This window comes from Phalacrocorax aristotelis, chromosome 8 (assembly GCF_949628215.1).
Source record: "Phalacrocorax aristotelis chromosome 8, bGulAri2.1, whole genome shotgun sequence".
Lineage (NCBI taxonomy): Eukaryota > Metazoa > Chordata > Aves > Suliformes > Phalacrocoracidae > Phalacrocorax > Phalacrocorax aristotelis.
Genome location: NC_134283.1, coordinates 17,262,765 through 17,277,637, shown reverse-complemented (window position 1 = coordinate 17,277,637; position 14,873 = coordinate 17,262,765). Strand labels below are relative to the sequence as shown.

The 14,873-nt window shown below is 37.1% G+C and overlaps 1 long non-coding RNA gene across 1 annotated transcript in view; it reads left to right on the top strand.

Annotated features, from left to right (window-relative positions):
- The window catches only part of LOC142061062 (uncharacterized), a 131,137-nt gene extending 117,162 nt beyond the window's left edge, over positions 1–13,975 (top strand). Inside the window, exons 3-4 of the long non-coding RNA XR_012662039.1 lie at positions 6,612–6,889; positions 13,867–13,975. This is a non-coding gene — a long non-coding RNA (uncharacterized LOC142061062). The remainder of the gene's footprint in view (positions 1–6,611; positions 6,890–13,866) is intronic.
- The last annotated feature ends 898 nt before the right edge of the window (positions 13,976–14,873 follow it).

Genomic DNA, 14,873 nt, shown 5'->3' with positions numbered 1-14,873 from the left:
GTGTTAGATTGCCAGAGCTAAAAACTGAAGCTTTGCAGTTCCAGCATTAAACTGGTGCGTGCAGGCAGTACAAGCTACTCCTCACAGGCCCATAGCCAGCTGGCACCAGGTGGAGCTGGTGATGTGAATCCTTTTCCAGAGAGGTCGTCTTTCTTCTGGTTGAGAGCTGTAGCCCTGCTTTATTTGTCTGTGAACTCAGATCAGCAAGGATAGGGGGCAGTAGTGCCTTCAAAGCAGTAGTTTCTGTGAGATGTGGGGATTTCTGTGGGCAGTGACCTCCATGTACTTAGCCTCTTGCACAAAAGCAAAACTCTCATGACAGAGTCAATATCCAAGCACCATTACCATGTAGTGGTAGTTTTCTGCTGCAGAACTGCAGCTGAAATCACCATATTCTTGCTAGACAACTATCAAAGCAGCATTTTTTGTGTCATTGATATCACAAATGACACAGGCTTTCTATTGAAATAGAGTACTGCAATGGAAACTGTCTGTTTCCTGGCATTTTCCCTTGTCAGTTGTCTCCAGTTTTTCTGCTTTCTTTCCCTTTATATGCAGAATTGCTATGTAAAAGCAAGCCTGCTTCTGTATACTGTGATAGAGCAATTCTGAAGAAAAAGTGTTGTTCAGTATTATTCTAGAACACTGTAAGAAAAATTCTTTTCACTTGACAAACTTTGCAAACAATGCACAGAATGGTTAAACAATTAAATAATTTTAGATTTTAACAATGCTGAAAACAATAATAGAATACTTGTTAAGAAAAGTCTATGGCTGTTTATATAGCTGTTGAATTCTACAATGGAGACTGATGCTAATTAATCAGATTTACTTTTCCAAAGGGACACTTCATAATGCTTTTGACAATAATACAGTTGGAGTCAGGGAGGATGTATTTTAAAACTTTAGGAAAGTCTTAAATTTTGAAACATTAAAATTTTCTTTTTTTATATGAACTCCTGTAACAACAGTGCCCCTACCTTTCTTGTCTACTAATTCTGCCAAAAGTGATGTGTTTATCTGGAAACAGTAAAGTATATTTGACATTTTTAAGATGCAGCTAGAGGGGAATTTTGCGAAAGTTAAGGGGGTTAAAAGGAATCTTTACCCTGCTAAAGTAGCAGCACAATCACAAGATATCTGAGTTTTATAAATCTCCTGGATTGAGATAACATATGCTGCTCATTTTTTGGTATTTTCATTGAATCAAAAAGTTAGGACTTGGAATACACCAGAGCCTTTCAGTAACACAATGATTGTTCAGTCTTGAGTCCAGCTTGAACTGCTCATCTGGAAATTTTTAGCTGAAACCATCATAATTAATTAGAGATGGTTTAACTAGTTCAGAAAAACATAGTTGTAGGGCTCCCCCTTACCCTGGGTAGATGGCTGCATGATCTGCTCTCCGAAAAGGAAATAATCCCATCGGTGCCAACCACATTCTGCTCTCAACTCGCAAGATCAAGTAGGCTCACACTGTGAGGCGTCTCAGGCCGGATTGTTGCATACTTCAGGGTTTTTACAGTGGTGATTTGTTTCAGCCCATTATGAACCTTTGGATCCATGTTCAGACTGTCTCAAAATCTGGGATATTGAATGGGGACAAATTGTCTTCTGTTGCTATTCAAAGGCAGCATGAGATAGGAAGTGCAAATGAGCAAAAAACATCAGCAATAATAAAGTGGAGAAATGGAGATGGTATGGAAATAAAATAGGAATTGTGGATGGCATTTTTTCCTCCCAATAGAACCTAATAACCTCTAACAGAAAACAGCTTAATGCAGGAAGGTAGAGGCAGGCTATTCAGCTTTCGTTAGAAAAGACCAGATTCTGGGTCTACCCCTATTTCAAATACAGATGAGCATTGGATTTTACAAGAAATCATTGTTTGTGGTTTAAGCTGGTGAAATAAAATTTAGAGGTAGGTTAATTCCTCAAGTCATTTATCTGATGAGTTCTTTCCAAGCTCACTGCAGAAACTGGGATAAATCATTCTACTTGGGCTCAGTGGGTCTACCTCTCTTTCCATCTTTTTATATCAGACAAAATCATACTTCTTAATTAAAAATTCATTATTATCATAGTATATATCTGCCTCTCTTTATTAATAGAAATAATAAAAAGCTTAATAGTGGGAAACTACAAAATGTAAAGCTTAAAATGAAAAGCTCAACAACTTGTATGCAGGAAATTTTTGTTCTGACTGTAACATTCTGAATTTCTGTTTTGCTGATATTCACTGAGCACAGCATAAACTGAGAACTCTGGTTTCAAATGTAAGTATTCCTAACCAAATCTGCACTTCTGTGGTTAGATTAGATGTGTCATGTGATATTGCTGGCATCCTTTATTAAAGAAATTATATAATTACTGCTGTTTGAAAGTTCTCTGTGCTAAATGCCAGTTTTACCTTTTACAGTTCACAATTTATATATTGACTGATTTACTTAATGTATCTAATAAAACACTAGAAATGTAACAATTCATTTATATCATGAACCAACACCGTACAAAATTCTTTCTTTGCAAGCATTTGCCATTTGTAATTACAAATCATTGGCAATTCAAGGATTACATTTAATGTATTTTTAGAAAACATTTGAGAATTTTCAAAATTATTGTAAGATATTTCAGAAAACGAAAAAGTGGGGTTCACTGAATGTGATATTATCCTGAATTTGGGCAAATACTTGGCACTTTCATATATCCATTTAGACCTTTGGACGTAAGTTACATTCCCAGTGGGGTTTTTTTTTCTTGCCAGCTGCAAGTCCTATTTTTGTAGGAGTACGCAAGTAATCATTAAAAATCTGAGGCAAGAAATCAAAGCCTACACTATATTATCATTGCAATAACAGCCAAATAGGTGAAGTTTCAAATCTAAGTGCCTGAGATGATTAAGAAATTTTAGCTTCCTCATTTGAATGGAATAGCATGAAATGTCTTAGTGTAACATACATATTGTGATAATAAAATAATTTCTAAAAATAAAAATAAATGTGAACAGATGCATATTATCCTTTTTGCCAATTGCAGATATTTGAAAAACTAAAGGTTATTTGAATTGTGCTGTGAAGACATTATTCTCCAATGTAGGAAGAACAAGTTCTTCCAGGATTCAAATACAATATTTTTCATCTTTACTGTGAAGAGCTTTTTCCTCTTATTTTCTTTATAGGAGTAAAAGGCCCTTTTGTTCTTTCAGCTGAGCGACCTCTGCCTTTTAGGGGGAAATGGAGTTTCTGCTCCACTCACCCATCACCACCACCCAGCAATTCTGCAGTTTCTGTGCCTGATCTAGGGCAACAATTGGTATAGGGGATGGGAAGAAAGAAAAGTATGAGAGCATGCATACATACTTTTACCACAAAAGAAGTCAGGAAGGTTGGTGACCATAAGAAAAAGAGCTTGAAACATCTCTCAGGTAGAAATGGGAACATTTTGTAGTATAGCAATGTGATCAGGAAAGAATTTGAATGCTTACTTTTAAATGGCTTAGGCATCTTTGCAGTTACATGCCAAATGGGTATACTTTATGCATTTAAATATGCAATATACAGTCTGCAGTATCCTTCACAGTCCATGTAGGTGATTTTGTCACACTGTGGTTTGTTAGACTGTCACTACACTGTCTCTGCAACTCTGGCCTCAGAGTTTTTGGTTGGCTTTTTTTGTTATATTTTCAAATAACATTTATTAGGTGTGTTCTTCAAGCTTTTCTGGACAGACTTCAATGAGTTTGAACTTTGAAATTGAAGACTTGAGGATGTAAGGTTTAGAAACTGTGTAGTTGAAGGGCTAGTGGAGAGAAGGAGTTCTTAAGTACAAGGTCATCCTGGGCAAAATCTAGCCTAGTGATTGTGATTCATTGGTAGTTGAAGACTTTAATGGCATACATGGAGTAAAGGGCAAGTGTCCACATGGTACACTTGTACTGTCCATGGTAACAGATACAGATAAACAGACTTGAAAGGGACCAAGGTTTAACGATACTTATATAAAAAAGTATTCCTTCACATCTAACAAATTCTTTAATGTTAGTTTCTAGATACATCCTGTCTCTCATTTACTCTATGGATTTCACTCATTGTCATTATGAACCTGGCATCCTTCCTAAGTATTGTGTATGTTGTGTTTTGGTTATGTTCAAATAAATTTGTCTAGGCTAAGTTTTTAAAAACTTTTAAGATGCATATGCACAATTTAAAAATATGCAAATATATGACAATTATCCTTTTAAAAATTGGCTAATGAATTACCTTAGGCAGTGATGAACTTACATTCCTGTAATCTGTGTGTTTTCGTTAAATTAAATGAAATTACTTTCATTTTGTAAAGTAATAAGTAAATTAAAGGGAAAGCCTTTGTAGGCTACTGCTTTTATGATGTCCTAACCTTAAGTAGAAAGAAAGCTGAGCCAACTAGTTTTTCTTCCTTTTATTAAAGTTCCTGTTGGCAACACACTGATGGGACACATTAATCTTAGTATTAATACTGAGGAAAAGGGGCTTAGAAGCCTTAGGATGAATCAATCATTCCAGAGTCCATTTGGATCTGTTGGCACCTTTCCTGTTACATTGTTGCTGGACAAAAAGGCTTCTCTGGGCATTAAAGAGTTGGATAACAAAATTGGCTTATTGTAAAATTGCCCACAGTAATTTGTGAGTGTTCTGACTGAGGGTAGGAAGCAATGGGGAAGGATGGTTTGAGTATCTGTAGTTGTTCAGAAAATTAACATCCTCTTGAACATGCCTAGCAAGCCTGTGAGTTGGCATTCATAAAAGTAAAGACATACATTTTCTTCTGTCCCACAATACCCTGTGTAGTCTTTGTCACTGAGACCAGCTAGTGGTGCTTCCAGTCTATCTCTGAGGTATTTGCTGGCACTAGACAGGAAGAAGAGTAGTTGAGATGTTTCCTATTTATGTTACATAGGTCCATCTCCAAACACTTCATTACAATAGTTGGAGGCTAGGGGATGAGCCACATATATTTTCTCAGTTCAAAAGTGGGGTTATCCATTTATCTTTCCCATGAAGATTATCTCTGAATATGCTGAAAGATAAAATTGTCAGACTCCAAGAGTAACTTCTTGCTTCAGTCCCTCCATATCTTGATGTTTTCTGGGCAGCTTTCAGCTTTTTTTTCAGTCTATTTGTGTCTGCAGCATGCTGATCCATTTATGGTTGGCTCAAAAGGCCTTCACTGCTTTGTTTCACCAAACTGCCATGCTCTCAAGATCCTCCTCCATAACACAGCCTCAGAAATAGTTTTTGGCTCCCAGCCTCCTTGGCCCCTGCTGGATTAAATTCAAATTCAGTTCTGTGATCGTTCAATGTAGGATGCAGCTAAAATGTGTCTCTGTGTGGTTACTGTGGTGACCAAGGTGAAAGAGCAGAAGGGGAGACAGGGAATGAGCTGTACTAGGCAGTGCTATGGAACTGGGAGGATCACAGCCATTTCACCACCCACATCCTGCCCCCAATAAATCAATGACTGGTGTGATTTCTTTTTACTGGCCCCAGAAGGGCTTGCCTGTCCTCTGGAGTATTCTATGCACTTAAAAATTAACGGTTGGGGTTGCTGTCTGGGTGGGTTTTTCCTGATTCCCACAGCTTTAATTGCTGTTACATGAAACAGTGGCTGCAGACATCAGAGGAAGATTGTCATACAGTAGTAGCTAAACATTTTCAATGGTGGTCAGTGAACAATTATATGCTACAATTTACACTATCTTCTCTAGTCTGTTCTTTGACTGAAGAAGCACCTGTTATTAGCCAAGCAATAATCAAATACTTAAAATAGGCATATAAAAGAAGTTTTGGAGAATAATGTATGTGACCATCTAATATTCATTTCACTCCCTCATGAGATGCACGGGAGTGTAGAAATTCTAGCTATGTCACTGTATTTTTAACTGACAAAATTGCTGTTGAGCAGCTATATTTTCTCAAAGTATTTTATTAATAAAACAATCTCATTTTATAAACATATCTTTATTGTAATGGATGTAATGTGCAACATTTATTTTGGATAACGTTCAGTTGTTAGATACAGCACCTTATTTTCATTCTACTTCCTTTCTACTCCCACTGCCCCTGGCCCAGAGCTGCAGTTAAGTACAGTGGCTTGTGCAGTGATCTAATGCCTGGCTCAATTTGTACAGGACAGATTATGAATAACACAGTATATCTAGTTCTGTTCAAAAGCTTCCAGATTGAGTATATATTAAAATTACTATTTTTAGAACAGTTGAAATGAAAACGATAACAAAACCCTCATCTGTTAGATTACACTCTTAGAGTACACCTTCACCAGATGCTGAATTTAAAATTCACTTACTAGTATTTTTATAGTCCTGTTATATATTTGGGCTTCTGACTTGAGTATTACAATAAATAAATTGCAGAAATATATAACGTTAATGATTGATATACAAAGAAAGCTTCTATCAGGCAGAGCACCTGAGTACTACTTATTTGTGTTTAGTATTTGGAGATCATAAAAAATGATTGTGGATAGTGGATAATGTTTGACATTTTTTACTACAGAACATGCTAATCACCTGCTCTTTTTTTTCTTGAGGTGTAAGCTGTGATTTTCCATTTCAGGAAACCCTACCAGGATGATATACTGCAAAGAAGCAAAGACTGCAAGTTAGGACATCAACTTTGAAAGCACCCCAAAAGCAGAACCACTTCATGAAGCCTGGATCTGTACTGCTGGCCCCATGAAGGTCTGGAGCTTCTGAATTTGAAGAAAAAGTAAAAAAGCAAAAGCCATACTAGGAGAAAAGCTGTTCTGTATAGCATGATAACCCTGTCAGGAAACAGAAGACAAAGTCCTGCCTGACCTAAAGCTGTGGAAAACCTTGAACTCACAAGAAAAGGTAAGCTCCAACCATATAAGAGAAAGTGGCTCAAAACGTTTGATGTTAATAAAAATAATCTGTAATTCTTAAGTGATATGCAGGTAAATGTTATTATAATAAAAAATCCCTTTCTGAATTCCTCACTTTTCTTCTGCACTTTCATGATGGGGTCCTCCCAAAGGATACAAGCATGCAGTGGTCTCAGCACATACTGTGTCATGTCAGACAAGGTACATGAGCCTGGGTCCCTGTGGAAGGTCTAAGGTTTAATGTAGGATTCTTTTATCTTAGAAGTATGTGTTATCTGGTGCTTGGTTCCACTTGCTAGCAATTGGAAAAGCAGAAGACTGGCTTAATTTGTAATACCAATTACTACTAAATTGCATGGTGGGCCTGAGTCTAATTTTACCCCGATTTTATGGAGCCATGGACTTGTTCCAAATTTTTCACTGGCATAACTGCAAGTAGAAGTAGGCCCAATAACTGTCATGTAAAACCAAATCATTCTGTCTTGTAAACCATAATGCAGGTTACACGGTAGTTAAGTGTGGGCCCAATAAATTCATCTTTCAGATGATGTGTTAAATGGCAACCTTGGATACTTGCAGGCAATTAAAATTTCCTGGCACATTTTCATAGAACATGGGACATTTGTTACTAATCATGTCCAAAAGAAATTCTAGATAATATAGTTGTATTTTACTTCGCTAAAATTGCCTTTGTGCACATAGTTAGGTGGTCTTCACTCCATCTTTTAGAAAACCCAAATGATTGTGTAGTGATTTCGGTGGAGATGAGAGCTGTGTTATCACCCAGAAGCAGCATGCAGTAGTGTTTCTCTTACCCTGTACTGTTGAAATTCAAAGTGTCTTTAAACTCTAGAATTGGGGAAAAAAAAATGTCAAGGATGCTGGTTTAACACTTAGGGACAGATCCTCAGATAATATAAACTATCATCGAAGGGTTGAAAAATCATATTAATTCATCTGCCTCGTATTTCTTAAAATAATGTACATTTTAATTGGTCATGCCCCTTTGGATTTATTACTCCTACCTATTTATATAAACTATTGTATGACACCCTGGTCCTAAATAAGAAAACAAGGTACAGGCTATTACATTTTTTTTCAGGTTCTTTCTGCTTGTGTTAGTCCTGAATTCATCCTAAAGTAACTCTGAAACACTTCAGATTAGCTACTGTAACAATAAACACTCTTTGAAAATACCTGTCTTTCTGCCTGCCTCTTTGGGCAATCAAATCTGCATTTAGGACCACCTCATTTAACACTTACCTGTTGTCACATCCGAGATGATGGTGTGGATTTTGTCAGCCATTTGGAAGGTGGGTTAGTGCAACCACACTAAGGAATTCATGCAGGATTAAAAATGTCTCCAAAGAAGATGCCCCATATAGGCCTCTAACCTATATGCAGAGAGCAATGTGTTCCTTGCATGCCCCATCAGAAAGCCTACCAAACTGTGGACGTGAGAGATTAGTTGAGGAGAGTGTTTGAGGGAAACCGCTACAGTCAACCCCAACAGCTACAGAGGGGCTCAAGTAAGTATGATACTGTTCCTGTTAATGGGTTATGTATTAATTTTACATCATCTGTAGTCTGTACAACTTCACTCCTTCTACCTTTCAAAACGGTGTGTGCAGGCAGGGAGCACTGGTATTTTCGTCTTAGAGCAGCTGATCAGTTTTAAGAGAATACGTTGGGAATACTAGGCAAAATGTTTCAGGAAACTCTAGATGCATCCACAGGCAGAAGACTTCATTGCGCTCTAATAAACAAAAAAACAGAGACTGGTTTTGCTGGTAGTGAAGTCTGATGGTAGTTGTAAAACATTGTGAACATGTTTGTATGCACTGAAAAAAGCCAAAGAAGTGCACAAGAAGAAATATCTGGGCACTTAAGTTAAATATACCAGGATACAAGAGTGCTGTGACCAAGCCAGAAAATGGAATGCAAGCAGAAATAGCGGTTTCAGCTTACCAGCTACAGGTCTCCTAACCTGAAATACTATACTTTTTGGATTTCAGTTCCACAGTACTACCTACTTGGCTTCTTCAGTTCAAGTCCATAACAAATTTCTTTCATGCTGTGCTGCAATTAAAAAAAATAAATAAATTTAGAAACAGCTGCTGTTGGCTCTGTAGTCTGACTTCAACTGATTCCCAAACACAGCCAATAAACACAGTCCTCCTCCACTTGTAGAGCTTCTGGTTTGCCTTGGCCCATATAGCCCTTTGTTCTCTGGCAAAATTTCACTGGAAACCTCATGCAAGTAATGTTTGATCTTTAATAATTCTTCTCAAGGAAGAGGACCCATGTTTTAGCTTCTCTTCCTCCTCTGCAGTGAGGAAAGGAGGGAGGGAGAAATTTTACGTGAGTAACCAACTGTGTACAGGTCTAGTCTCAAGACCCCCAAGAAGTCTTGGACAGCTGTGACTCTGGGCTTTCCATATGTTCTTCAGCAAGGTATTTGCCAGGATAACCCTGACTGTAATAAGTGTAATGGGGTCTTACTGTATTTTCCATCTGTAATTTCCATGCAGTTTATCCAGCACTCTTACACTCTCCACAGCGAGAGGACTGTGAAAACCTCCTCTTTCCTGAGTTCAATGAGTTGTCTTATAGGAGTTGGAATCAGTGCACATCTATGTAGGAAAAAAAAGTAGGGGGCTATGGCACTTACTTTTTGATGACTACCACCCTTGCTGATCAATGTATACTTATGTGTGATCAAATATTCTTTCACCCTTTTGGAAATTTGAATCAAATTCTCTAATTTCTGACTCCAGAGTGGCCCTGAGACCAAGGAACAGAGGAAATGAATGAGAACAGAGAAAGATTAGGCAGAGAAAGATTAAAAGGCCAAAGAAGATTTCGTGCAGTAACACAAGCATCTCTGACATCAAGATTAACAACGAGGCTTGCCCTCCTACCTCTCAGATACACACACTCCACAACCATCTGCTCAATTTCTACCCAATTTCTTCCTGGAGTCATAACTCTATGAGGTAGGACACAGTAGTTTTGCATGTTTGGCTGATGGTTCCTCCTTTGCCTTACTTCTTTTCAGGCTGCACCCTTTTCCAACAGATTTAAGTTGGCTGCATGACTTCAGGTTACAGTCTTCTCCCTGTGGACTTATGGACTTATGGACTTATGGACTCAACTGGTCCATAAGTATCTACTTTCATTTGCTGTCCACAACATCCTCATGTTCTCATTGTTCTGACTTCTGCTGCTTGCTCATGCTGAGGTTCTGAATATGCTGGATTAATTACCCTACCCCTAAATCAGAGGAATCTGTATATCTAGTCAGCTCCTAGACGTTGATGTGATGAAAGAGACTGTGGCAACTTAACGGATTACCTACACAGAAGCAACATAAAAAATTATTTTAATCTCTTCAATAATAAAATAAAGATGTTGTTATGGATTGTATTTTTTAAAATGTGAGATAATAGCACAATACGCGAACATTCAAAAACCTATTATTAATTATTAACAGAAACTAATAAATACACAGTGAGTTCTAATTGCCAGCTCTATTCTGAATTCATCTTTGTTTAGGTTTTGGAGGGTCTGACTCAGAAACAAACTCATCTTGTTAGTAATTCATGCTATTTTTAATGACTCATACTGAGTTGCTTAAAAAAGTTGTTTTAAAAATCACTTTGATTTCAGATATTTTTTACTAGATGTGTATCCCAGATATCTGAGCTGTGTGGGAAATGTGTATGTTCTAACTTATCCAATCTTTTGAAAAGACTACCTGAAACTTAAGAGATGCTTAGATATTTCAACAGTGGCAACCAAAAGAGTGTCTGGAGCCAGCTAGTCAGAAGTAGCCATTTGCTTTTTTATCATCTATCATGGGAAAATGGAAAAGAAAAATTATGTGTATCCAATATGCATTTTCAGATGAAGTTCATTTCTGTTAAGACATCTTGGGAAAACATGAAAAATTCCTATAAAAGTACTTTTGTCACTAAAGTTGTCTCTTTATTAAAATTTTACAACCTAACTAATTCAACAGCTCAGATTCATTTACACTGGTGGCATATTTATTAATTTTTCAGGTTGGAGAAAGAATCAGATACTAACTTCTGTGAATATACTCCTACCATAAGGGTGGGATGGGACCTTATCACAGGGCAAATGTCAGGGTAGGCTCAGGCAGTCAAGTGAAACCCTTCTGAACCATCTGACCTCTCCTTTAAACAGCCTGATTAAGTGCCACTGCTTTCTCTGGTTTAAGTGGGTATAATGTCGGGAATTGTGGGACTGAAAAGAAATGTAGGAGAGAAGTGTATGATTTTGGGCTTGGGAAATCCAGTCCATGGAGAGAAAGACATCTAGCAGTGGTTTGTTCCTTTCATAAACAAGTTATCTGCTCTTCTTGTATCATTGCTTATTCATTTGGATTATTAACAGGCTTTTAAAAACTATTAAAGCCTTTCCACTCATCTTCAAAACTTCCTCTAGGCAGCTTTGATTTGTATGGTTAGCATTTACTCCCTAAGGTCTTATTGACCTTGGCAGTGTTAGAAATCATATTTTCACATGCATGAATTGCCCTTGACTAATTTCTCCAGTACAGTTTGAACATAAATAAACTTCCTTTGGCAGATACATTTTTTACTTTTCACTTGTTTGTTTTTAAGAAACGTGGTGTGAGTATGTGTATATTTATGTGGAATGCTGCAAAGTAAATCTGTATCAGTTTTGTTAAGAATATGCATTATTGTTACCTTGAATATGTTAATGCTAGTTGGAAAGATTTCTTATTTTTCTTTTCTTTTTTTTTCTATTGTGAGTCCTTTTTTCTAATCTCCCTTTCAGAATCATACAGTTCGCCGTGACTTTTGATGTTATTCTCCCCCACAGTAGTTACGCATTTCTAAGAACAGAGTGAAATTAATTTTCTGACATGGGACATGTACTCCATAATAGCCCTCCCTATTTAGTTAGCAAACATAAAAAAAGATAAAGTTTCAGAAAGTTTTGGGTTTTGCAAAATTTGACTTCCAGTAAATAGCATGCCAAGGCCACTGAAAATAATATCAGACACATTGTAAGTAGCAACATCAGACAACAGCTCACGAAAGAAATACAAGAACATAACAGAAGTTCATTATCAGTACCCAAGCATCAAGAAAATACCTTATGCTGTGTCACCTAGTGGGTTCCAGACTGGAAGCATGGAATATGAGCGCTACACAGTGTCAGGAACAGCAGACAGAGCAGTTCCCACGTTTGTTGTAGACATAGGTTGTGACTCGCCAAGCTATGCAGCTTGGCATCAACAGTGAAGATGATAAGGGTTGGAAAGCAAGATTTCTCAGTCTAAATTCAGGCTCTACAGCTTTGCCACTATAGCCTGATTAAGGGGAAGCACTGTGTTAGAGAATGAGTTAACTGCCACGGGGCTGAATGTCGTTAGAAAACTGATGTGATTTTGATACTTTCTAAGATATGTTAATAATTCTAGTAGAAAGCAGATAACTGTTTTTAATTTACCTGGTCAAGGTAAACCTTACATAACTGTAAAGAAACTGAGGATGGTAAGGTAAATCCAACAGCAAATAATTATTATGGAGTAATTCAGCTTTTTGAACCCATAGCTATTAACAGCTTGTTGGAAATGTACTGAATAATTCGCCTGGGGTCTCTGATACAATGTATGCAATCGTCTGTTTGTAGATACTGTGAATACTTCCTTAGTGATGCAACTGGAAAACACATGCATAAATGTACTACAAGATAGCCTGTCTCAGTTTATATAGCATTAGCTGAGGCACAGCTCTGTCATGTGTTTTCTACACATAATCCTTGGATAGGAATAGGATTTTCTTTCTCACCTGGAGACTTGTATTTTCAGTCATTTTACAATGTTCTCACCAGGTGTTTTCCATACCTTTGGCCAAAATTTTATTGACAGCAGTATGAGTTTCATTGTCTAACTCTTGAGTTGAGTTTGAGATGGAAAAAATACCTTAATTTCCTGACACCATTTTCGGAAGATCAGGCAGCAGTCCCAGCACTGCCTCACCAGCTACAACAGGCCAGGGACTGGAAAAGGATGCACCTTTCAGTTGTATCTCCAGTGGTTCTCAGTGTGCTGCGCTGCACCCTTGGAAGCAGCACTTAGGAGTGTATGTGCCTCAGTGACTTGGCTATCTGAAAGACAAAGTCATCATAGTAACTTTCTCACAGTGCATTGAACTAGCACCTGTGTAACACTGAAATTCCTCAGAGAGGTATAGAAGCAATGCTTATATTAATGACCTGAGTATTTAAAGCAGAAAAAGTTCCTTTGAACTGGGAGCCCTTAAAGAGTTTTCCACTGTTTAGTTTTCATAAAGAGAATCCTCTTTTCCCTCTTTTCACATTGAAGAGTTTTTTACAAAATGTTACTACCTTGTTTCCTAAATTATATCCTGTGGACTTTCTCCTAGATTCCTGTCAGTCACTAACTGTCATTTCCGCTGTTATCTTTCAGACCCTTTACATTGTAAAAAGCCTTTTCTGTGACAATCTAATATAAAGAGTAATCTAACAATGAAAGCCTTGGAGGCAAAAGTCTCCTCTTGTTAATATGCTTGTTACAGAAAAACAACTTTCTATGAAGACTAGTTTATTGGGATTGGAATCTGGCTGTGCTTCAGCCTAAAGAGGAAAGTCCCCAGTCTAAGAAACAACTGTTCTACTATGATTTTCACTGTTAGTGCTGTATACTAAGTACTCAAAGGTTATGTGGGTGCTCCTTAAAGGGCTTAGCTTTAGCTACTGTGTTATAAACTATCTAGTGTTTATTATTTAAGTTGAAGACTGCTGAAAACTCTTGAGACCTTATTGTATTAGCCGTCTGAAGTACTGTCAGTATGGCATACGTTTTGTTCCTTTTAGAAAAGGCATAGGGTAATAGATAGCTGGTAGTGGATAATTTTCTAATTATGTGGTATTCTCCCCATTTCACAGGCTCACTGACAGCTTCAAAGAAACAAGAGGATAAACATAAAACTGATCTTCCAACCGCACAATAGCACCTTAGAGGGTCTGAGAGAATATTCCAGTCAAATCCACAAGCATTCAGGTAAAGATCTTATATAACTTTTAATTATAAAACCATAATGGAATGAATGTTTTAGATAGAGTAAGCACCTTTCATCACTGTGCTTTATTGAGGAAAATATTTTTAGAACTTCACATTTTAAGGATCAGACCAGGGTGAGAGCAGAGGTGTCTGCATCTTTACTTGAAAATGATTGCAATAATTGCAGGGAAACAAAGCCTGAGGGAGGAGGAGCACTAAACATTTTCAGAGACGTAAGAATTCAATCACTTAAAATATGTTGCCTCATCAGTGTTTTGATTCAAGCTGATGTGCTGTACTCTTTTCCTCCATTCTGCTGTTATGCTAGACTAATAATTTATTACACTATTGTTATGGCAGACATAGTGGCTTTTTCTTTTTTCTTTTTTTTTTTTTTATGTGATTTGGATTGACAGGATAAGATTATTACACAGACTTCCTTATATGCTCAATGTTAAAGCTAATCTTACATTGTTGTCATTGTCATTGCCTGTGTCTGTTCCAAAGCATTCCAACCAAAATTACTCAATAACGTTCAACTACTATAAATATATCAGTCTCTATAGATTTGTCCTCATCACCTTAAAATAAAATGTAAAAATCTGAAAGTATTTGCAAAATTAAGCTGAATAAAATCTTCACCATATTCTCTCATTTCTATGTTATCAAAATGAACCACATCTATTCATCTGTTTTGTATCACTTCACATATATTTGTTCCAAAGGACAACTGGCCTAGACTCCTATTTGGTCAGAATGCAGTAAGTGAAGATCATTCCTGACTGCAGTGCTACCTTAGGATAAACAGCTGAAACTGACTTTTATTTAAAATATTTACTCACGTGACACTTGATATAGATCCCACCAGAGTTGCAAATACATACTGTAGTTA